At 40.6% G+C, this 23,744-nt stretch overlaps 1 long non-coding RNA gene across 1 annotated transcript in view; it reads right to left on the bottom strand.

Moving 5' to 3' along the window:
- The window catches only part of LOC143676537 (uncharacterized), a 28,315-nt gene extending 25,207 nt beyond the window's left edge, over window positions 1–3,108 (bottom strand). Inside the window, exon 1 of the long non-coding RNA XR_013172156.1 lies at window positions 2,934–3,108. This is a non-coding gene — a long non-coding RNA (uncharacterized LOC143676537). The remainder of the gene's footprint in view (window positions 1–2,933) is intronic.
- Between the last annotated feature and the right edge of the window lie 20,636 nt (window positions 3,109–23,744).

The following is a 23,744-nucleotide window of genomic DNA, read 5'->3' as shown; positions in this document are numbered from 1 at the left end:
TAGCTATCAAGGACCGTTCTTGTCCACAGTGCGTTGCATCTGTTCTCCTGCTTGCTTTTCCCCGCTTCTTCAGGTTCTGCGGATAATGTTGTTCCTAACTGATTGTCTGGAACCTCTCAACTTGCCTTGAACTCTAGTGTATTCTCCTGGTGTTTCCATATTTCCCTTGACTTTCAGCCAGAACTTTTTTCTGAGACTTTTTTCTTCATATATGTCCTGTCCTATGCGTTAGTATGATATCAAAATCCAATTTGATGCAATTTATAATAATATAGGACAAATTCAAATCTGACCAAGGACACCTCTTTTATGTTCTTTAATTCTGATTAACATTTTCAACAAAAAAAGTGAGTAATGACTAAGCATAGCTTAAGTATTTAGACTTGCTAATTTTATTTCTTCCTTTTTCATAGGAAATACTAACCCAGTTCCTCCCAAACCAATTAACCTAATTCAACAGTTATCCCCTGGGTGCTCTATCCTTTGTTTTTATCCAATAGCCAAATACAGGAGAGGCAGTTGAGGGCTTAAAATCATTTAAAGACCATAAAGCCATTACATCACTGTAACACACAATCACGACCAGATAGAAATGTCTTAATGAATTCACTATTTATCTGTTTGGAAATTCAGCTAATTTCAGTCTTTCGTTGCATAGTCATTATTTCCTTTAGCTATGCTGCAAGCCAAATTTGGTTTTAATGCAAACCAATTTTAGATTCATGAAACCAGCCTCTAGAAGAAGCAAGCACGGGCATGGATTTGGAGCAGGCTTACTTCGGTTAGCCCCAGTGTGGTAGTCTAGGTAAAGTCCTCATAAAAACTATGCAGACATTTGTTTTGGTCACTTTTCAAGAAATTAGCTTTTGGTATAAAAAAGAGATACTGAGATTAAGAAAATCAAGTGGCTAACAGTAATAGGTCTCATGCTTAACTATCAAGCAGCACTTTTCTGTTTCCCTGCTAATCAGATTATAAGACATAGTATCCAGACTCATGCTCAGATTTAGGGCCAGGGGACAGAATAAGCACTACTTGTTAGGAGACTCTCTGACCAGGCAACTTTGCTTTGCTGTAATTTTCCCATCTGTAAAATATTATGGATTATACTCTACTGGTTTGAAGTTAGCACTAAGGACTTTGTCTATACTGTAAAGTCTAGGTTTTAATACAGGGGTAACATTTTACTATATGAAAAGAGAGCAAAATGAGCTTGATTCACTAATTAAAGTTCATTTCTTTGAATTTTTTTTATATTATGCAAGCTCAGTTATATTTCCAACATATCACCAAATAATCAGAAAGGTAATGTCTTGTGGTGATTAAGAGTGCAGTGTGTCAGCAGACCTTGGGTGCAAGCCCTGTTACTTACTCACTGAGTTATCTCTCTGTCTCAGTTTTCTTAGCTGTAAAGTGGAGATAATCCAAGCACTCTCTTTTTCACTGGTGTGAGGATTGACTGAATTAATACATGGATTGTGCTTACAACAGTTCCTGGCACACAGTAAGCCCCATCCATAAACAGTATTAATTGATATCGATAAGCTAAGGAACATCTATATTAAGACTTCAATGAATAATCTTACCATTTTATTTTGGCATAAATGTGAAATTATCAGCGTACAGCCTACAGATTATCTTTGCGTAGAGTGAAATTAATTGAAAGGATGAAAATAGTACATAATGTTCCTAATATTCTCTATCTAGCCTTACTAATGATACAAAACATTTCAAACAAATCATAAAAAATATGACTGGTCACATTAGTGGGGTCCTGGCACTTGGAGAGTTGGGTAGAAGAAGGAAGAGCCAAGGGGAATAAAGCAAAATGGAAGATGTTTGTCAGTAGCTCCCAAGTCTCCAGGGGTCTGACTCTTCACAGAGGGACCTCAAACTGCCCCACCATATGTTCTAAGGTACAGTGGGATTCTCAAACCTGGATTTCACGAAACCAGCCACTGCAAAGGAACATTCTTCTCATCCATGGAGAGACTGTTAGCTGCTGAGACTATTGAATAAAATACCAGCCTTTCGGAAGATACAGTTAGGAAAGACCCTGATTCATAAAATTAGAGAAACCACACTCTGCATATTTATTATTTTAAAGTCTATCCCAGAGGGGAAATCAAATCAAAGAGGACTTGTTTTTTATTAAATAAGATTCTAGAATTTGTTGCTAACCAGTGGCTTTTAAAAACAGCCACAGGATTTAAGGTCACGTTGAACAACTCTCTCTCTCTCTCTCTCTTTCTTTTTTTATTTATTTATGTCTGATTTGCCAAGCACATTCATTTTGAACTACTCAAACAGATTAAATAAAAAAAGATGACTGAAAAAATTTGTTCTCTTGCATCACAGAACATTTATATAGAAAGCACAGTCATAATTACTTTTTCCAAATGGAATTGGTTCTGAATGTACCAAGGGTATAAGGACTGTACCACGGAGATTTATAAACAGAATGTTAAGTAGATGCTGGGTAGTAATCAATTAAAAAATGTACTTTTGAGGTAGAAAAGAAGATAATCAACCTCTTCAAAATATTAAATTATTTTAATAACAGTTTAAACTAGAGATCTGAGTTGTGAATTCAATAAGCCATCTCAGTGCATTTATCATCATGTACACTAAACAACTGAAAAAATTAATACCAATTTCATTTAAAAGTATACCATCCCTTATGCATGACCCTCCTCAGATACCCCAGTGCTCTATTCTTCTCCGGAAGCTAGCTAATTAGCTAGCTAATCTTTTCATCCATAGAAAAATTGCAATCTTTTCATCCATAGAAAAATTGTATCTGTTACCTGTTTTATATTAAAAAATAATATAAAATAATGAGCTCCTCTTTTGGGCATTGCCACTTGTGTGACCCAAGAAGAGGTGTTGTTTTCACCGAAGGGGTCCAAGGAAGTGAAGAAATCCATCTGTACCTGGAAAGGATGATGTGTGCAGTGCAGGATCTGGGCAGGTCAAGGGACGGCATGTCCTCCCCAGAACCTTTCGCAGCCCCATTGGGCCTTAACTGTTGCCCTTTGGCATCTTTTCTCCCACACCTTCTCTCGCACTCGTCCCTGTCCCTCATGCACCCTCCCGCTGTCAAGTGCCCTCCCCCTGCCAGGCGTCCTCCCCCCACCCCACATCACCTGCCCTGCCCATGTCACGTGCACCCTCCCATTGTTACATGTCCCGGTGATGCTGCTGTCACACGGCTCTGGCTGAACCGTGCCATTTGGGTCTTTGCCTCAGAGGAGTTGGATGCTAGGCAACCGCTCTTGTGGTTCACACTCCACTCCCTCGATCGAAATTGCCCTTCGTGGGGAATACACTGACCAAGCTACTACGCCCCCTGGCGCGCAGCTGCTGCCCTGGGCCCAGCGGTCGCCCACCTGTTCATCCCTCCCATTGTGTTCCGCTGGTGGTAGGTCGGGAGCATCCTGCTGCCCCTGCGCCTCTCTCCAGCCCTGTGCGCTGGCTCTTCAACCATGGTCGCCGGAACTCACAGTCTGGGTTTGACATCGCCCCGAAGAGGAACTATCCCATCCAGCTGAGCCAATGCTCTTCTCTAGGGGTACGTCCATCTGTGTTCAGAGAGAATCCTCGGAAGAAGCCGCGGCTGTCTCCTCGAAATTCCAAGATGTTCGGCCCCTCTTCTGGGACAGTGAGGATTCCTCGACCAGGGCACAGATGGACTCTCGCGTGTCTGCCACCTGCACAGGCTGACGTCCCCTGTAGGCCAGTGCCATCCGGCCACCTCCTGCATCCCAGCCTAAATGAGGACGAATTGAGGAGCCCAGGAGACCACAGCAAAGGGTTGGCCATAGAGGAGGAGGATCACACAGAAACCAGAGAGCAGGAAGGTCAGAGAAGGGCACCCCAGAGCAGTGAGGATATGCCCTCCACATCCACGCCGCTGGAGACGGAGAGAATGATCTCTTCCTTCCAGTGCAGCTCTGATCCTCTTAAGGAAAGGTCTCTCAGAAGATGTGATCCAGGTGCAGCAGGGCTCCCTGGCCCAGTCTCACCCTGTCCCCTGCTTCCAAAGGGGCTGCACCATCAGCTGGATGAAGGCCATCAGCTCAGCTCTCCAGGTTCACAGCCAGGGAAGGAGACATCGGCAGAAAATCCTGCAGCTATTTCATCAAGCAGCACTCCTCCTCCTCCCACACCTGCCAGATGCAGACGCTCTAAAAGGAAGCTGGCGATGCCACTGCCACTGCCACTGTTGTGGGGTGGAGGTGAACTGCCCCCACCTCAGAAGCTTCCTTGGGTAGCCAGCCCCGAAGATACAGACTTGGAGAGGAAGACTGAGCCAAAACAGGACAATACCATCTTGGAGGAGGATGAAATTGAGGGCACGATAGAGGGCAGTGTCGCTGAGCCTGCCCCTTCTTGCTCTCTGCCTACTGCGCAGAATGCAAGGGCCTTGACCCAAGCCACAGTCACCCTGCCGATTCCGGCCAGTTCCTCCACAGCAGTAGCTGATTCAAGTGACCCCCATGCCAGGTCCCCAACCCTGTCTAGCCCTGTACCTCCCCCTACACCAACTAGTCCTGACCAAATACCACTTCCTACCTCGCCTCTGGCTGTTCCCACACAATCCCTGTCTCCCTTTAGATTCAATCCCCTCCCTCAGGTTCCCCTTCCTGAGAACAGCGGCCCTCCACCCTCACTTGCAGTTCCGACACCTTTGACGTCTCACCTCCCTACACCTCCTAGCCCTTTAACCCTGTTCTCCAATCATACCACCCTCAGAATCAGTCACCCACCCCTATGTGTGTAGACCCCATGCCTTTAATCTTACCACCCTCAGAATCAGTCACCCACCCCTATGTGTGTAGACCCCGTGCCTTTCATCTTACCGACCCCACTCATAGTCCCTGGCACCAGCACCCCTGGCTTCACCAGCCAGCCCCTCCTTGCTCCCATGGCCTCTTCCACCACCACCACGGCCAGCCTATTTCCACACCGGGCCTCCCAGCCTGCCTCAGATTCTGGGGAAACGGCTATGGACACCAGTCCCTCTTCCCTGGCTGTCATTTTCAGGTCTCCCCCAGGCCCCATTGGGAATTCCTTCCAATTTCCCCAAGCCCATCAGAGTATGAACTGGACCCCCTCTGCAAAGGCGCCTGGCTCCATCGGCCCACGTGCATCTAAGGGCAGTGCACCCACCTCAATCTTCACCCCTCCTTTTGGCTCAGGAATCACGCCTCAGCCCATCTTTGGGGCCCCTCCAGGACAGCTGCTGAGAGCCACTTTTGGCAGTCCTCCTGTCTTTGCTGGCTTCCCCATCACTGCATCTCTGGCCACCTTCCGTCCAGCTGGCAGCATTTTGGCACACCCAGTGTCCAAGGCTGCATCTGATCCTGAGCCTATGGACACCACACCCCCTTCGCAGGCTGTCATCCATCACCAGTCTCCTCCCGTCTCCTGGAAGAACATCTTGCCACTTCTCAATGCCCTTCCTACTTCTACAAACACATGGCGGAATGGAAGCACTGCCTGAAGCCAAGTCTGCACTGGCTTGATGTCACAGCCAGCCAGGACCCCAGCTGCAACTTATACCTTACCGTTTGCACCAGGAGCTGCTCCTCAGCCTACATTTGGGGTCTCCATCGGGCAGCAGCTGGGAGCCACCAGCTTTGGCCCCACTTACTCTCTGGCAAACTTGGCAGCACCACCACAAGCTGCAGGTGTAAGCTCTCCTGCTGCCCAGCCACCCAGGGGCAGCATGACAGAACCAGTGTTTTCAGGACTCACACCCCCACCTTTCACCTTTGGGATCCCTGTCGGCACCAAGAGGGCCTATGGAAACAACACAGGTGCTGCCGCCAATGACACAAACCTGACTCCTGGCTTTGCTACTGCCACGGGGATGCCCAGCACTGGGGATAGCAGCTCACTGGGTGCAAAGACTGATAGAGGACTACTTGTCTTTACAGGACCTGCAGCCCTGAAGGGAATGACAGGCTGTGGGGTCAGTGTGCCCACCCCACGACCCAGTTCCATGTCTGGAGCTCTGAACTTTGGGGAAGGGCCAAGCGGAAGAGACAGCATCACTTCTGTTCCACAGACACCAACCATCCAGGGTATGCCTAGTGCAAGAGCAGTGGGAGGTGAGAGCACACAACATGGGCACGGGGACCCTTTAGTTCCCTCTTTAGACCAAGGGAACTGGAGTCCACCTGGCCGAAAGTCAGGTGGTTCAGTGGGAGGAGATGGCAGCACTGCTGGGCCAGGAGGCCCTTTAGTTCCCTCTGCCCATCAAGGGACCCAGGGCCCACCTGCCCAAAACACAGGTGGTTTGCTGGCAGGACACCGCAGCACAGCTGTGCATGGGGGCGCTTTAGTTCCCTCCACCCATCAAAGGTCTTGGGGCCCACCTGGCCAAAAGACAGGTGGGTCAGAGGGCGGACACAGCAGGACAGCTGTGCTAGGGGGCCCTTCTGTTCCCTCTGTCCACCAAGGGACCTCGGGGACACCTGCCCAAACTACAGGTGGGTCGGTGGGAGGAGACAGCAGCACAGCTGAGCTAGGGGGCCCTTTCACTGCTGGCTTTGGTGGAAACGACTGACCTTTGCATGGGCAAGTGAGGAAGCAGCCTCGCCTTGGTGAACCCCCATCACCTATCCAGGTCTAAGGAGACATTTCTTTCAGCCCAAGACACAGCATCTTGGCAAGGTAGAAGCAAAACTCACTTCGGGAACATTGATTATCTGATGTCCTTTCGGAATGGCCTTTCCACGTCTGCAAAGAAGCTCCCATCCTAGTGCTGCTGAACTCAACCTGCTCACTCTCCATATTGATATATAAATGCATTGTTGCTAAAAAAATAATAAAGGTAATAGGTTTTCAAATTACCTGTTCAAATTGAAACAATTCCCTAATATATGGTTGTTATTATAGAACCTTAGAAAAAGGTGGGACAACCAAGGTCCTAACCCTCTTTGTGGACCACTTATTTGTCATCTTCTGGGTACTCTGGCATTTTGTGTGCATAATGCCTTTGGGACAAGGAAATCCTTTTGGGACAAGGAAAATTACTTGCCATTTATATTCACATTTATCCTAATATTTACATTTACATTCTTCTTTTCTCTTCTAAGCTTGCTGGAAGCATGAAGGTAGGCAAGCGTGGAGGAGCTCAGATCATATTTTTAAAAATCTACATTAAAAGGCAGGGTGGGGGTATGGGGAGACTGATAGGTATAGTAGACAGCTGGAGAGATTTGCAAACCATAACTGGGAAGGCATAAGAGAGGAGAAAAATGATTTAGGAAAAGATGATCAGTTTGGAAATAAAATGCAGGGACGTGCACAAGGTGAGCCCCTCTCATCATCTCCCATACAAAGCTTGAGCATAATTGCTCCACGAAAAATGGTCTGGGTGGAGTGGAGTCTTCAATATGAATATGAAGAAGTGCTGAGTTGACCCCTGGACAAAAACAGATGCCGCACAAACGGACTACTGTATATGAACTTCACTTATAACATTTCTAAAGCTAAGTATTGACCCAATATCATAGAGGAAGGGTCTGGGGCTCAGGGACCCCTAAATGATGCTCTCAGAGTCACACGCGAGTCAAGCAGCCGAGTTGAGATTTCAATCAAGATTGCTCAAGCTTGCAGGCCCACGTTGTTTCTGGTACTTATTCCATACCCACTGAGAGGCACTATCCCCTAGACTAGGCACTTAAGGCTAATTCATCTTCTGTTACCCAAAACCTAACAGCACCTGGAATGCAGTAAGTGTTTGGTAAAGTATTTATTACTGATTACAAGTGCAGGCAATTCTGATGGCTCTAGAAGTCATGGTGGATTTCCTGGGGGCAAGACGGTTCTGCTGCTCTGCTTTCCACTGCATTCACAGCACATAACTGGGAATAAAATGCCTAAGAATGAGTTCTTGGACTAACAGTATCTCGCCTGCAAGGTCTTCCAATTCTTAACCATTTTTTTTTTTGTAGCCCATTTTAGGGGGAGAATTTTCTGATGGAATAATCTAGCATAGTGACTTTTCAGATTTCTAATAATGTTATAAATATGCTTAGATTGAATAATTTTTTATCTGCAATCAACCTTTCTATTCCCACAATGTGCAGCCTGTGACAGACCTACTAAATATCCATGGCTGAATTTTATAGCCACAGTCCCTCGCCAGCATGACCATGAACTTGGGGCATGCTAGCAGGGGGGAGTTAGCAATAGATATTGAGGTCTAAAGGACTCCAGTTTTCCAAAGTGCACCATCTCTACATGAGGATAACACTTCTAGATCTCAAACTATGAGTTGGTGCCAGAAGCCTCTGGATTCTAACACTGGGCTCTTTCATTTGATTGCATGATTCATTTCAAAGAAATAAATTCTGATTTCAGCCTGTGGCTTAGAGGCTTAGATGATATCTCAGTGTGGACTTGTAGAACACAAATACCATTTCCAGCTTCATTTAACACAGTCGGGCATGAGAAGCATGCTGGGAAGTATATTTTCCTATGACCCAGACATGAAATGAAACTTTCCAGAATTTAAGCTTCAGAGTTAGTTTTGTTTCCCTTTGAGGAATTAATGTGATGCATCCCATCAATTGACTGCTCCTCCTGTATACTCTCCTAACGCCATATACCACTTCCAACAGAACTTACCAAAGGTGCAATTTCACAATTATTTGTGTGATTCTAGGATGAATGTTTGACCTTGATATGGCTATCAGCTGACGAACTCTAATCTTAGTCTTTATTGCTTAATAGTTTTGTTCTCCATTGTATCCCATAGCCTCCCTAGCACAGGGGTTAAGTGCTTAATAAATGATATGAATGACTACCTTTGTAAGTGAGCAGGATCTCTTCCCCAGAGGAAAAAGGCAAGAAAGCAGTAGTTCTTAACTTTGCTCCAAACAGTACTAAAACAACTGCATCAGAAGCCCTGTAGATGCTTTAAAGAAAGGAGAGTCCTGGGCTCTGCTTGGAAATTGGAATCTCCTGGGGCTATCTCCCAGCAGTACACCTTCTCAACACACACTCTGTGAGAATCTCAAGCCCTCTAAAATTTGAGAACCCACTGCTACCCAGCTCTTCTATTTTATAGCATAATACATTTCAAAGAGAAGATTTCCATTTTAAATCTGCAATATAAAGCCCCACATGTTATTTCAGGGCCAACATATCGAAGGCAAATGCCACCAGGGAAAGACAAGTCTTCACTCAACTCTGATTGCATTGTGGGTTTGCTTTCGTGATGTGCTACTTCTATTTGTCTATTTCACTTCAAGACAGCATGAGTTCTAACAAAAAGCTGTGCTTGCAATTCTGGAATTCTCCATCTTTGGGGACAGGCATGCAATTCTTCCCAACATTTGAACAGCACCTGGGACAAATTGTTCTGTGCCAAGTGTGTATGTTTGATGTGAAAAACATACCTCTAATTAATCATCTTGTTCCCAGCTGGAACACTTTCCTCAGAATTGCTGCAAGCATGAGTGAAGGACCATTCTCACCTGTTTTTCAGGCACATCGGATCCCTATAAATGGCTTGCTAATTTTGTCTTTGAGCTGCTTTTCCTAATTTGGTGCATTTGTTTATTTTTGTCAGATTGTGAGCTAGACACTTTACAATCAGGTAGCTGTAATCGGCAAAATGTTGACTCATTTCGTTAGACATCTGGAGAGGGGAAAAGTGTTTCCTTTATTGAATCTGAATTACGAAAGATGGGGGGTGTTTCATAAAAGAAAAATAATCATACTGCTTATAATTTGTGCTCCCCAAAATGCTGGTTAATAGCCAGACCAAGTCAAATAACACCTTGTTCCCATTTGCTAGCAGTGAATTTCCAGCAGGGGCAGCTTTACAGAGAATAAATTCCAGTGTAATCTTCCAGTCTCATTTACCTGTTTTGCTATATTTCAGGAGCATGGTCTGCTTTTTTGAAAAGATTATTTTCATCTATTAGGCTCTCCTTTATTTAAATTCTAAACCAATTTTCACCCTTTCTTCTCAGATCTTAAAGGAAGCCATCGATTCCTATTGCATGGGCTGTTTACAAGTTAATCAATTCTTCGTCTCCGAGTAACATGTTATATTTTATATGTCAAACTTGGTGGTAGAAAATGAACTTCATAGCCAAACCCATCCAACTATTTATTGTACTGGGAGTAGGCTAAACTATTAGCATTCATCTCTACTCTAAAAAATTGCATCACCTTTTGTAAAATGTATAGCGTTAGCCTACTTCTCAATATTATCTCCAAGTCCATTTGAATTTTCTAAAAATCTCCCTTGAGGTAACTATTCTGAAGACTCTAGCATGAGTTTGCCTCATAGGAGACATGTCCTGGATTGAACTGCCTAGTTTTCCAGTCCTATGAGCACTTGGAATGAGAAATCTTTTTCTGACTATATTGTGCATAGACTGGGTCGTCAGCATAGGTAACACTTATAGAAAAGTTCAGGCAGACCTTAGTTATATTAGTGCATCTCTGCCTCTTAGGAAAAGGAACTTTACTTCCATAAAGACATTGTCCAGGTGGTTAGTAATTCCCTCTCAGAGAGGATGAGATGGTTGGGTCAAGCGTCTGATAGAACAAGGGTACAGAATTTGTATTTCTAAAGGTGAAATAAGAAAAACCTACACAATCATCTTGAGGACTGAATACTTTTTCTCATGACTTTAGATTCAAAGATACGGACATAGCTTTAAAATGTTGATATGATAACAGAGACAAATTTGCACTTTACAGATTTACAGGAACCCAAAGTAAACCAACAGTCTCATTATCACCTGAAGCTAGCACAAAGCTTCGGTTACTACCTTTAACCTTAGAACAACCCCCTTTCTAGGTTTCCTACCCAGACTTTCACCCCTGAGGGCAATTTGCTAGACCAGAGGTTTTCAAAACAGGGTCCTGGGACCAGCAGCATTAGTAAGCATCCTCGAATTTGCTAGAAATGGAACATCTCAACCCCACCCCTACTGAATCAGAAACCCTGGGCTGAAGCTCAGTGGCTTGTAGTCCAACAAGCTTTCCAGGTGCTTCTGTTGCTCACCAAAGTTTGAGAGCTACAGTGCCAAACCATGTGTTGCTCTCCCCTTAATTACAATTTGCCTCAACTGCATTTAGCATTTTCTTATTCCATAATTAGAATAGAGGAAGGGGCCCATGACCCACCTGCAATGAGAAAGAGCCTTCCAGTCCAACCACACTCTTGGATATTTGTGGTTGCAAGATATAAACATTCTGCTGTATTTCCTTCCTTATTTTCTTGGATTCTCCACAAGATTTTGATGCTGTAAACGGGCTTCCCTGAATCCATAGACTCCACACATTCTACTTTTTCTAATTAGTCCTGATAATTTCTCCTCCTCCAATTCAAGAAGATTTCATCAGTCCCTGATCAGTAGTTTCCAGGTAACATATCCTTAGATTGATGTTTTTATTATCATCTCCAAATTATCCTCCCATCATCACCCCTCCCATTCATTTCATTAAATTCCTATTTAGAGTAATAATTATTGAGCTTGCCATCATATTAAAATCACCCGTGGAACTTCTAAAACCATCCCAATGCCTGGGATGTGCCCTAGACTAAGTAAATGAAAATATGTGGGGGTGGGATATAAAACCAGTATTTTTACATTTAGAACTCTCACATAATAGTATATACATATGTCTTATTTTAATGTCTTTTTATTAATCTTAGAAATTCAACTCAGGATTTTGTTAGAGAAATACCTGTGTATCAAATTCTCACTCTCTCTCTCTCTTTTTTTTTTTGCACGGGCAGGCACTGGGAATTGAACCCGTGTCTCTGGCATGGCAGGTGAGAATCTGCCACTGAGCCACCGTGGCCTGCCTTCTCTTTTTTTTTAATCCGTTAAATAAGGAATTCATGTGCCATTCAGGCAAACAAAATGACAATGTTGATAGCAATATTGATTAAAAAATGACAGTGCCTTATCTTGGGGACTGCAGCTCACTAAAATTATGATTTTTTTTAGTAAAGGTCAGTATCAAAAGAGGGAAAATAAAAACTTGTTAATGGAAACTAAGTTTTGGATTTTCTTACTATACCAGCAACTTTTCCGATGCAGATTAGCTTCAAAGGAAGGTCTCAAAAAGTCGAGTGAAAGTTCCTCCGAAAGAATGTAAAAGAAAACAGGGAGCAATGTTATATGAAACTAGAACCTCAAACGAGGCAGAAAACAGCAGCTGCTTATCTGAGAGTTAGCAGATAACTATTTTCCAACACGTCTACCGAAGCTTCACTTACTTTTAAGATGCTATTTTAAAATATATAATAGAAAAGAACTTTCGTTCTTTCCAGTTTATTTACACTGCACAAAATCATGCGTAATCAGACCCAGAAGAACTCAAATATATAAAGCATGGAAACTCTTCAACCTTAATCAACACCGTGCAGGGAAGAACAAACAAACAGAAGCAAAATCATGTTTTCCATCAAAACGCAAATCTGACTCCAGCGCATTTATATTAAGAAATTGAAACATTCAAAAGAAATGAAGAAACACAAGCATTTTTATAGAATTAGGAAATTCATGCTTTTTGAACATACAGGACATTCTCATGATTATATAACCCATTTTGGGTGACATTCTCATGATTATATAACCCATTTTGGGCACCAAGGAGAAATATTAAGAATGCCTGAGTCACTTTGGCCCTAACCCTTAATCTCACAGTCTGGTCAGGGGTCAGCAAGCATTTTCTATTAGGAGGTGGATAGTAAGTATTTTCAGCTTTGCAGGCCATGCAGTCTCCATTCCAATTATACAACTCTGTTGTAGTACAGGCACAACAGACAATACATAAATGGATGAGTACGGCTGGGCTCCAAAGATATTTTTGTTACAAAACCAGGCAGCTGGCTGGATTTGGCTCAGGGGCAACAGTTTGTCAACTTGGTCTAATGCATCATTTCTATACACGACCACTACAGCTCCGTGGCTTTAAAAGTCTCTTTCTCTACCGATGTTTCCATGTTGGTGTGACCCAGAATGCTGTCGACAGCCCTGATTTTTCTCCCACTATGCATGCTTCTCATAAGCATTATTATTATTATATAGGTAATTATCATAATAGGTAATAGTGTCACCTATTTTCACTTTTTTATGTTGATGATTCTAAAATCAGTATCTCTTGCTAAACCAGTCTCCTGAGATCCAGACTCCAGTAGTCTGGAGTTTCACTTGTTGAGTCACAGGCTATCCACCTAGATATTCTTTAGGGAACTTAAACTCAGCACTAAAACTGTCTTCTCCGTAATACCTGTTCCTCCTTCTGTACTTTATCTGAAAAGAATGGTAGTCTGTCCACCCAATAATCCAAGCCAGATTGGATTATATATATAATTGGGTATATAAGGGGAATTGGCTGCAGAGCACGTGCCCATTGGATATATATCAGGGGAGCTGGAGGCAGTCCACATGCACACCACCAGATAGAATGTGGCAGATTGCACTGTGGATGGCCATGCTAAGCAAAAGCAATGGACTACGGCTGCAAACCTTTACATATAATACGTGAACTCAAAAACACAGTGACCACAAAGATAAGAAACTATACACTTTCTGTGGCATAATACCATTTTGATAAGCAAAAACACATTCAATAATAAAAACCATACTGCATATTTTTGAAAGATACATAAAATCCTAGTTCATAAACCAAACACATTAAAGTGAGAGGCCTTTGGGGTAAGAGAAAGGAAATGGAGTGGGGATTGGGGAAAAGGAAAAATAATAATATAAACAAGAGAAGGAATTTGCCAGGCATGATGACAGTGAGCCATCAAGATTAACTCAACTTTCCGCACTTAAAGAAGTTAATGGAAAACCTGTACTATAAGGTTTTAAATCACGCCTGCTATTAAAATGGGTAAAATGAATGACTGCATGGTCAATCATTATGATGTTTTAGAAATTTTGGCACAGTTGGAGGTTATATAATAGTGAAAACATCAACTATTTAGATCTTATCCATATTTTTCAGTTTTAGAGTATAAACTTTTGTTCCTTTCATTTGTAATTAAATTTATAATACCACAAATGAAATTTTCAGAGAATTTACTAAAGAAGGTTGGTGTTAACCTACTTCCTGATGTGAATTTCTTTAAATCTACTTTTTTGTGTGGATGTTGTGCTCCATTTAGTCAAGGTGACATAAAGGCTTGAAAGTGAATAGAGGAGTTAACATGATTTTTTTTAAGTGAGGAGGCATTGTCTAAAGCAATAAGGAAGGAAATGGTCAACTTGCATATCAATAAGCATGTGGTCTGATAAGGCATGGAATCTCTGTCATCTAGGTAGATTACTCAGATGGTTAAAAACCTTTTATTGCTTCTCACCAAGAGCAAACAAATAATCCAAGAGAACATGGTCATTTAAACAGAGTGAAAACGAAATTCTTGTTTTGCATGAAGATACATCTGATAGGAAAATCATTAAAAATCTCATAAAACTATAAAATCTTGGCCAACCTTAACCACAAACAATAAAATTCATTTCCGACACGACTTCTACAACTTTCTGTATCTATCCATTTTGTCCTACACATTCTTGTTTCTCATTCTGCAACAATCAGTTATTTTACTGTAGGCAAAATATGACACTTTTTCCTTAATAAAAACATTTCCTGCATTCTTTACATATTTAAATTACCAGAAAAAAGATCTTGAAATCACTCTTCAAGCCAACATCCTACAAAACACACTTCTCTTTTTTTGTGTGTGTGTGAAACATAACATTTATACAAAAAAGCAATAAATTTCAAATCATATCACAACAATAAATCTACTCTTTAATGAGCTGTCCAGACACTGTGTGGCATATTAAAACACAGCACCACATCCAATGACATGTTATTTGACCAGACATATGCCATGACATCATCACATAAGGTTTCTGCAGATAAACCCCATAAAAGTTGCTAAGCAGAAATTTGACAGGATTAAGTAGTCCCAGCTTGGAAAACTACTCCTTGGTCAATATATAGATATGCTACTTTCATTTTCTGCAAGAATAATTCAAAGAGAAAATAATACCACTGGTTGCTACTAAAGGGAGCATAAATGAACTGAGAGGTGATTAAACTGGGCGATCTCTAATGTATGTCTTGGTGAAACTTTTGTACATTCTGTTAAATGATACAAATTCTTGAAAATTACAGTCAGATCCTAAGGCTTTCTAATTACTGCTGAGTATATTGGATATGAGAAAAAGCACCAACTTTTATCAATTCAAGCATGAAAACAGGGAGAGTTTTATTTTCTTTATATGTTATAAACATTTCAGGATTTCTATGACTCCCCTTTCCCATTTTCTTCTTTACCTTCTTGTCCCCACCCCACTGCTAACAGAGTCCTCGCGCTGAAGTTCCTTACTTTCGCCAGCTAATTCCAGGCATGAGGATTTGCTTTCTTTTCTTCATAATATCCCTGTGTTGTGTCTCAAGAGACAGTGCATGTGTGAAAGCACATCGTAAACTGCAAGTCTTTTTAAAGGATTTTACATTACCTAGGGGATATCAACACTAAAGTAGGTTGAAACAACAGTAGTTATTTTTAAATAATAGAAAATGTAATTTGAGGAGGTAAAAGTGAATTCTGATCATGGAGCCTCTGGTCTTTTATTTCTAGAATAGTTGGCAGTAATTGGTAACAAGCTGATGTGTTACTGCTTTTCCCAGAGATGTCTGGATTTTCATAGAAGGAAGGATAGTTTAACTCTGTCGAATTTAAAAATATCAGTGTCTAAATTCTAGACGCTGTGTAGGTATATTTTGGATAATTATGAGGATAATTTTGGCTGGGAGGCAAGGCACAGAATAAAGATTGTTCTGGAAATACTGTCTAAAGCAGCCACATGCTACACACTCTGGCTGCCACTTAGCTCAGCCCTGGTTCTATAAATATTGACCTGGCATTCTAGAAAAAGACCCAAAATAAATGGGACTCTATAAATTCTAATTTCGAATGTGTTGACACGTTTCTTTGATTCTATATCCTATATTGAACAGTCAATATTTTGTTTTAAATTCCTGTCTTGCCAGATTTTATGGTGAGGGGGCTTTGCTTATTAAAAATAATCTTGATGGACATAAATGATATGACAATGACTATTGCTGTTAGGAAATCCGAATGTATATTTTACATCTTTAACTTGAGTTTGCTACTGTTGTTTCAGAATTTTTGATTGCTGTTATTTAATGATGCCTCTGAAATAATTCACATTTTGAAATATCTTTGGAAATGGCAAGCTCTGAATGGCTGGCATGTGGCCAAACTTCTGGAACAATCACACACATTGACTCACTGTGGTTTTGTTACATCCAGTCTGGGTTTCAAACTATAAATTTAAGCCAATTTCCTCAACCTAAAATGCTTTGTCACCATATTTGGGCAAAGACTGTAATGGTTCTAATGTATTCCAGACTGGTCTACACACCAAAAAGTTAAAAATTGCAACAAACTTTTTTTTCCACTGCACAAAGATAAATCACCATGTTGTGGATGTTACACATTCAATAAACAAGTTAATTTTAATGTAATCATATATTAGAGTTTGGGGCCTTTTTAAAAACTGATGATGTTTAAATCTTTCTATTGCATCCCCTCACCCTCTACTTCTCCTAATTGATGCTTTTGGCAAACGTGACAGAAGATCTCCAGGGACCTTGGGTGAAAATGTACATGTCCCTACTTTTATCAGGTTAATGGAGGGAACATAGCTCTATGTTAGGTGATATAGCTCTAGGTTAGAATGATATAAATACAAATCTGAGCATGCCCCCTCTATTTAAAACCCTTCATTGTTTCCACTTTGGTCTTGGAATTAAGATCCCAATCCTGAACTAATCTATGACCCCTGAATATCCAACTGCTGCTGACATCACTAATATCAGCCTGCCTCATCCCCCCCATCACTTCATCCCTAAAGCTTTCCTCCAGCCCCAGAGGCCTCAACCTCATTTCTGATGACCCTTTTAATATGGGTCCTAACTTTTAGGACAAACCTATAGGCTCAAAGTGAAGTATTGCAGGGGACAGAAGGAAACACAGAGGCCGAGCATCCTTTTATGTCCTTGATTTAGGAATATAATCTCTTGGACTCTCTCTGGCATAATTCTGGTGCCAGAATTTTCTCAGCCATTTAAGTAAAAATTTGTATCAAATCCCTTCTACATGGCAGGCACTGAACTGGGTGTTGGGGGAACAGAGAAGAACACAATAAATACAGTTCCTGCCCTCCTGGAGCTTATAGGCTAGTGGCAGAAACTAACATTAAACAAATAACTACATAAAATATACGTTTAAATTATAATTAAAATAAGAATTAGAAAGGTGGGGGGAAATAAGGTATTGCTATTGTGCACAATAGCGGGATATAGTCTGATTTGGGGGATCAGAAAAGAAGTTGAATTTAAGCCTAAACTTAAAGAGGTGATAGTATGAAGATTATATCAAACAGAAAGTGTTCAAATCCCTGCATCAGAAATGAGGTTGAGGCCTCTGGGGCTGGAGGAAAGCTTTAGGGATGAAGTGATGGGGGGAATGAGGCAGGCTGATATTAGTGATGTCGGCAGCAGTTGGATATTCAGGGGTCATAGATTAGTTCAGGATTGGGATCTTAATTCCAAGACCAAAGTGGAAACAATGAAGGGTTTTAAATAGAGGGGGCATGCTCAGATTTGTATTTATATCATTCTGGCTGCTGCATAAGAGAATGCAGGAACTGAAAAGAGCCCAGAGGGGATGCTGAGAGGCCAGTAAATAATTACAGTAGACCCGGCTCTAGGGAAAGGTGGTTGGGACAAAGTGATGACAAAGAGAAGTGAATGAATATGAAATAGATTGTATATTTAGGAGTTTCATAGGGGATGGGCTAAGTGAGAATAAAATGATAATAATAATCTGATGCCTGAGATGTGATGAAATGTGATGGTAGCTTTGATGGAGGGCAATAACGAAGGTAAATTTCAATTTTGAGCATTTGCATTTTGAGGCGCACCTTAGAGAAAAGATAGATCAAGCAAATCTGGCATGCAGAAACATGGATCTGAAATTGACATGAAGGTCTGGGCTAGAAACTTTCATTTGAGAGTCACTTGTTTGAGCACATGGGTTCTAATTTAAAAGCTCATTGATTCTAATCTTCCACTGTCCCTGTAAAATGTATTCAGTGAGGAAAGTTCTTCCCCATCCGTGAATGAAATGTGGACCAGTTCTGTGTTAAGATATTAGTGGGCTTCCCAGAGTGCCAAATATTTGACCCTCACTTTCTACTGGGCACTTTTGTGGATTCATTGAAGAACCTGGTTGCAGGGAGCTTCCCACCTCTGGGTTGTCAGCTCCTTCTTCTGCAGTCCCTTAGGAATCTAATAAACCACCTTCATGAAGTCCCTTTGGTCTGGATCTAAACCACTTCCCTGCTGTTTCTCTCTTGGGAAGTGCCCTCCTCTGGTCCATGGGAAACACACACACAGCCATTTCCCAGGCAAACTCACAGCCATCTCTCCATTCCTGCCAGTGGAGCAGCCTCCAACCCACCACTAAATACCCAGGGGAATTCTGACACCAGCCTACTGTGTCCCCTGATTCACAGAAGAAAGTCAATAAATATAGAATTATAAAGTAATTTTTCAATCTCACTAATAACTATTATCATGCAAGTTAATGCAACAAGCTATCATTGCTGCTAACAGCACAGACTTTTAAAAAATTCTAAACATCTGATGCTGATGAGGTTTTCAGAAAGAGGTATTCTTGAAACTGTTTGAGGGACTATAAACTGATACAACTTTTGAGAAGCAATAGGTAATGGTCAATGAAAATGTTGAGCTGACATACCGTTGACCCAGAATTTACTTTCAGCAATCACTTTCAGAATTAACTTTCAGCAATATTTGCACATGCATGCAAAGACATATACAAAAAGTATGTTTGTTGCAGCATTGTTATTTGTAATAGCAAAAAAGGAAAACATTTAGGTCAGTCAGAGTTCTAGCAGATGACAGAATCAACTCAGGTCAAGTTAATGAGGTGACTAACTTACAAAGGAATGATAAGGGTGAGGACGTGCTGAAGGTGGTACTGTAATTCTCTTCCCAATTCCCGTACTCAAGATGGTGTCTTGAAATTAGTCATTGCAAGAATATTTGAACCTATAAAAAGTCAAGCCTTCTTTTTTATCCCCATGGATATCCATTTGTTAAACATCGACCCGCACACCACTGGTTATGGGAACTAGTAAGACAGGGTGAGGCATGCAGACTATCCATAGAGGGAAATTATCACTACCTGCAAAGGAAAAAAATTACATGAACAGAAATGGAGCCATGGGGGAAGAGTTGTCCACCAGGAGCTGATTTATGGAGAAGCTCAGTCAGAGACAGAAAATGCAGCCCAGAGAGGAAGAGAGTGGGAGAAATGCCATGGCTTCTTCCTTCCTCTCCAAATCTGCCACGCTTCCCATTAATGAAATCCAACCAGAAGCGAGATTTCAGCCTCCACTTGAGTCATGGAAAAGTGCAGAGAAGGGTGGAGAATAAGTGATAAGGTAGGCAAATAGAAAGTAACCAGCATATTATTTATATACCCTCCAAGAGAGAATGAGTTGTAGACATTGTGGGCCATACATAAAATGGAATACTATGCACACAGGAAAACAAATGAAGTAAGTCTCTCTGTAATAGACAGAAACAACCTTAATATTATTAAGCGATAAAAAGTCAAGTACAGAAAGGTATGCATTTTTATCCAATACTGTAAACAATGTGTGTATATATATACATATATAGCTTTTTCTTAAGCCAAACAAAATGTCTAGAAAAATATATATGCCAAACTCTTACCGTGATTAACTTAGTAGAATGAGGCCAATCCAAGGAAGATGGGAACATTCACTTTCTGTTCTATAGATTTCTAATGTGTGAATCTTTGAACATGTTATCATTATAATATGTTTTAAACAGAGAAACTATGAATGTCTGCTTTTTCTTCTCAAAGAAAGCATATGACACCAGGATTGGCAATGTTTGTATGTGTGTCATCTATTATGTAATTCTTTCCGTCAGCTATACACTTGAGAATTTTTCAAATTGTTCTGTGGTGCATGGAGGTACCTGTACATCTCACTGCTATCTGAAAATCAGTGTGGACCTCAGGGGACTGATGGTCAGTCATGGGACGTGGGCCAACTCCCATAGGAGTATTCTATGTGATTTAAGTGCAGCTTTTCAGTAAAAGAGCAGAGGTATTCCTAGTACCATACCTAAAAATGAAGCATCTTGAACTACAGCAATTGGCTTTAAATGTAAAGTTCCTCTGTACATTTCTATGCATTGGCTTTGTTTCTACTTAACAGATATAGGAAAATACAATGTTATTTATTGATAGCTCAATAATCCACTCCTTCACCCCAGTATTTTTTGACAGCATATTTAGAAAATTAGGCATTTTGAGAAATGATTCCCCAAAATGCAAAATAATTTTACTATGTAAAACAAAGGAATTGTTCATTCCTGATATTTAATGGACATAAATCCCCCACTCTTTGACATAAATCTTGGCTTCTTTTTCATAGGTAAGAAAGCTCATGAATGGTTTTTAAATATATGAGCAAAAAAACTCAGTCTTTCCAAAGCTAACAATACTCCCAAATTTGACTATTTAGGTTTCTTGGATAATTGAATTATAATCTATATGGAAAAGAAAACACAACTGAAACATTAGTCTTAACCAGATACACACTGCGCCCTTCAGTCATTTCCCTATGCCAAGCATGGGGACATAAAATTATTTACTCGAAACCTTCTGCTTGTTAACTAATTACTATAGTTAAGTAAAGGAATCCGGGGGCTAGTTTGCTTAAACATGTCAATGATGCTATGGGCACCCATGATATTTTATTATCATCCTACTTTCTGGAGGCATCGTAATAGATTTGTTGTTGAAATGCTACATAATGCAAAATGACTATGCAATACAACTACTAAATAAACCAGCCCAAATGAAAATAAAAATTATCATCACACTATGAAACACTGGGTAAAAATGGCACCCAAAAAAAGGCAAACAGAAAGAGAATGAATTCCCTTTAATTTTATGCTAGTTAATGGTGGCAATAAAAATCATGGAGCAAGAATGAAAATGATTTCATTAGCAGAATGGCCACTAAATATCTTTGCTCTTGCCTTAAAATCAGACACAGTGTCAGTGTAAACACCTTTTGAGGCCTGATATGAGGCAAGGCATATTTGCTTATCGGAGGGGAGGGGAAGGGAGACGTAGGTGGGAAAAGGCAGGTGGAAACATGGTTATTGATGGTACATCTATTACATACAAGGCACACTTAATATAGACAGGGAATCTATTAAGTGTCAGGTTGATGGTTTTAATGTTCTCAATGGGTCTGAGAGATTTTATTATAATACTCTGTGCATATACCCCCTGGTAAAAATGGTAGCATGTATATTATCTATTGACTTAATTTTTATTTACATTTTAATATAGGCATTTTTTCCCATGAATCATTATATTAAACCAGTGTTCCTAATAAAATTGTCAGTGCCCCTCTATAAACCCAAACTGATGAGATTTATCAATATCAACTAATCAAGAAAATAAAAAGCAGGCCTTTACTTTAAAATGAGAGAGTGGAATATACGTAATCACTTGAGAGCTTCCTGTGAAGCATAAGGAATATTCTGGACTAGATTAAATAATTCTGCAAGTCATTCTTCCAGCAAAGTAAGAGATAAGGGTCATCTCTTTGAGTGATAAGGAAGTTTTTCCATTAACATGACTTGCTAGGAATAATTCTTGCTCCAAATACTTTTCACATAGAATGGTGACTCACAGATCTGGGAGCAGGGGAAAGGAAAAAGTTGTGAGATGCTAACATACTTTACCTTTTTCATATTTCTGAGCTGAACTGGTAAGCCTGACACATTTTCCGAGCTGGTATTTGATTCTGTGAAAGATAATTTTGCTTTTTGAGCACAAAGAATGAGAGAAAGAAAGTGTGGGAGAGAGAGATGGAATGGATATTTTATCTCTAGATGAATATAGATAATTAATATGTCCACAAATATAGATAATCTAAAAACGTACCTCTATGATTTTAATTAAAAATAAAACACGTATTTAGACGTGTAATCATCTTCCTTAAAACTCACACACCACACAATCATCCTTGGTGGTCATAAACATACAAGTCATTTCTTTCTCCGGGGTGGCAGTCCTTAGCTGATGCTGAAACCACAATATTTTCAAATGAGATATAAATCCGTGCGTAAGCAATTGTTTTCATTTCCTAGCTGCTAAAACAAATACCCCACAATGTGTTGGCTTAAGCACAGAAATGTATTGGCTCACAGTTTTGAAGCTAGACATCCAAAATCAAAGCACCAGCAAAACAATGCTTTCTCTTAGAAGAGGCTAGCATTCTGAAACTGGCTGCCAGTGATCCTTTCTTTGACTTTCCCATCACTTGGCAATGCACATGGTGGCATTTTCTCCTTTCTCTACTGGATTCCATTGAACTTCCCATTTCTGGCTGTTTCCTGTGGCTTCCCTCTATGACTTTCACTCTGCTTATAAAGGACTGCAGTAATCTGGATTAAAGCCTGACCTTAATTGAAGTAACAAGAGATTATATTTACAGTGGATCCACACCCACCTGAAGGCAGACCAAGACCAAGCTGGGGTGCAGAATTCAATCCACCACAATAAGTGATGCTCCACTGAGACTTAAGAAAAATATTTATCCCTAAAAATTTAAGGTAAAAAGGCTCTTCTCACAATGCTTCACTTCCTTTGCTCTTTTTCCATGGTACATATAGTCAAAAGAAGATATTGTGCCATTACCTATTCCTAGAAGCTCATGCTCACACACTCACACTATTTTGACTCACTGTTTGTACCTTTAGGTCATCAGTCACATGCGTATCCATAGAAATAGCATCTTGATCTTTCAAAACAAAGTTTCTTGGACTTAATGTCCAACAAAAGGATTTGTTATAAAACCCTGGTACATTTTAACAATAGAATACCATTGAGTCATTTAAAATAAGGTTGAGTGGATATTGTAGGGACATAGAAATATATTCATGACCTATTGTTAGGTAGGAAAAAAGTAATTACTAAATATGATTTAGATAGATATAAGTAGAGCTACACACACAAAATTACAGTTATCTGCAAAGTGGTACCAAATTAATGGGGGTTCTCTGTTTTTTTTTATTTTTTTAAATTTTTCTGACATGGGCAGGCACCAGGAATTGAACCTGGGTCTCCAGCATGGCAGGTGAGAATTCTGCTGCTGAACCACCATTGCACTGCCCATAGGGGTTCTCTTTTGAAGACAGGCTATACAGTAATTTTTAATTCTTTTTGTAGAGGAGTATGTGTAATTTATCTAACTAAACCTTTTTCCTTATTCCAGAAGGATTTTTCATCAAAAAATTAAGTTTTTACTCATTTTTCATCTAAGAATTGAGAGTTTGGTAATAAGCTTTACATGGTCATTTCTATGACAGGATTATTAATTGGTAGTCATATATCAACCTGTTGGTAAAGTTTTCTCTTTGATCTCCTAAACTAGTTATTCTTCCTTCAGAAATGCCTTTCTGTAGCAAAGCTATTAAGAGTAAGGCGTCAAAATATAAATATTGCAAAATATAAATATCACAGCTTCATCCTTTTAGTTATATTCCCCACGTCTCACTTCTAC

The sequence above is a fragment of the Tamandua tetradactyla genome, chromosome 3 (assembly GCF_023851605.1).
Source record: "Tamandua tetradactyla isolate mTamTet1 chromosome 3, mTamTet1.pri, whole genome shotgun sequence".
NCBI classification, from domain to species: Eukaryota; Metazoa; Chordata; class Mammalia; order Pilosa; family Myrmecophagidae; genus Tamandua; species Tamandua tetradactyla.
Note: the sequence above shows the minus strand (reverse complement) of the source record. Positions and strands in the feature narration are given on the sequence as shown.